The sequence below is a fragment of the Tupaia chinensis genome, unplaced genomic scaffold (genome assembly GCF_000334495.1).
Source record: "Tupaia chinensis unplaced genomic scaffold, TupChi_1.0 Scaffold141173_1, whole genome shotgun sequence".
Lineage (NCBI taxonomy): Eukaryota > Metazoa > Chordata > Mammalia > Scandentia > Tupaiidae > Tupaia > Tupaia belangeri.
In genome coordinates, this window is record NW_006201036.1 from 513,413 (window position 1) to 515,359 (window position 1,947).

General features: G+C 51.7%; 1 protein-coding gene across 1 annotated transcript in view; it reads left to right on the forward strand.

Moving 5' to 3' along the window:
• The first annotated feature begins 341 nt into the window (after positions 1 to 341).
• Positions 342 to 1,947, forward strand: part of SYK (spleen associated tyrosine kinase) — a 114,879-nt gene continuing 113,273 nt past the window's right edge. The window contains exon 1 of the mRNA XM_027766122.1: positions 342 to 359. The gene's annotated coding sequence lies outside the window, so the exon portion shown is untranslated. The remainder of the gene's footprint in view (positions 360 to 1,947) is intronic.

Genomic DNA, 1,947 nt, shown 5'->3' on the forward strand with positions numbered 1-1,947 from the left:
TAGTAACCAAACAAGAAAAGGAGAACCACCTAGTAAGATGCACTTTGAAAAGTGCTGGCTCACATGAAAAACAGAAGTCTGAGTGTGTCACTGTGAGGTTACACAGCCGGCTCCTAGAAACCACACTTGTGAGTCTACAGACCTGCAATCCGCACTCGCCCCGCAGAAGAGGGAGCAGCCACCGTCGACCTTCGGCTGTCCCAGCTGGGACTTCGGAGCAATGAGAACGGCTGCTGGGAGGAGGAGGACAAGCAGAGAGATGCCCACCATCCAGCCACGCTGTCCCAGTGCGAAGTCTCCATGGGCCACGTCCGGGGTGGGGTATGAGCTGAGGCTCAGAAGTGCTCCCAGTGGAACAGGTGAGCCCTTCCCGCCCCTCCTCTCAGAGAGGAGCAAGCCCTGAGTCTCCCCACAGTCTCACGTGAGGGGAGGAGCCCCACTCCAGCGAAGCCCACCCCGCACACCCCACACTCAAAGGCTACAAAAATTTGACTTAAAGGAAATAAAGCCCTCAGTGGTAAACCAGAAAAGGGAAAAGAAAAAGATCCAACATGAGGATCAAGAAGCTGTCACCACAGAGGAGCAGAATGTCGGGGTGGAAAGGTGTGGTCTTTCCCTTCTTCATAAGCCTTATGGCCAATACACCTGTCACCAGAGACGAGTTAACAAGAGCGCAGCAAAACAGATTATTCAATTAGTTTCACATGACTCAGGGACCGCAGCATGCATGCCCCATGCACGCAGGGGAAAGTCTTTCTTATGCTTAGATTCAGTGGAGAACGAGTAACCGTGGACAAAGAGAGGAATGGCCTGACGCTATTGTAGAGAGAGACGGAGCCCTGTGGGCCTGTCCTGATTCTGCTCAGCCTCTCTGCGTAGCTCCTACCTCTGAATGGGAGGACCCCTCTGAATGGGGCCCCTGTGACTTACTGTCAGGGATGGCAGGTCAGAGAACTTCTTCACGGCCAGCTCCTAGACAGAAAGGTGGAGACAGGTTAGAGTGTAAGTCTGGTTTTATGGCTGGGTTTGGAGAAAGTCTAGTCTCCATGCCCCACTCTGGGGAAGAGGAATTCTGGTTCCTATGACTCACGGGCAGGATGTCCTAGTCAGTTACTGAGTTGCTAACAGAAACACCTAAGCTTGGGTGATTTTAGAAAGACATGTTTCCTCACAACCTGGTGGCTGAAAGGCTAAAGTCCTAGGCCTACAGCATGGCCTAGGAAACTCAGCACCTGACTGGTCTAACAACCAGCTCCTGGAGCACTAAACCGTCCTGCAGAGTTCGAACCCACTGGGTCTCCCACACCATCATTAATCATGATGGAATCACCATGAGCCAATCACAGCCGCGAGGCCTTACGATGGCACTCCATGGAGAGAAGACCTTTTCACTTACTACCTTTACCACACAGACCATGCAATCAAGTCCCAGCACACGGATTTCTGGGAGTCACAGTCGAGCCCTAGCAGAGGGGAATAGGGACGGGAGGCAGCAGGCAGAGAGATGTAGGTTGTGAGCTGCTTCTGAGACCTTCCGTGTCCTTCAGTTCTACGCACTCGGCACACCAAAGCCCCACCCTTCGGGGTATCATTTTCTGAATCCCAACAAGAGCAAGGAGAGCCTCAAGAAGTTGCCAGGCAAGGACATGATAAAACAACGAACTAGTGACTATGCAAGACTTTAAAAAGTAGCATGCAAAAATAAACATAAAATCCGACTGAGCGACATTTGAAGTGCACAGGCTATAAAATGATTAGATAAGGAAATGTATTTGGGGCCAGCAAGTGGCGTGGTGGTTAAAGTGCTGGATTCCCGCCTGACCAACCGTGGTTCCAATGCTGGACATGGCAGCTTGAAAATCACCCTGGGTGTGTGTGCGTGAGTCCACATACTCACGGAGGAGAGACTGCAGTATGCCCATTCTCCCTGGGGGGTAATTTCTCTTT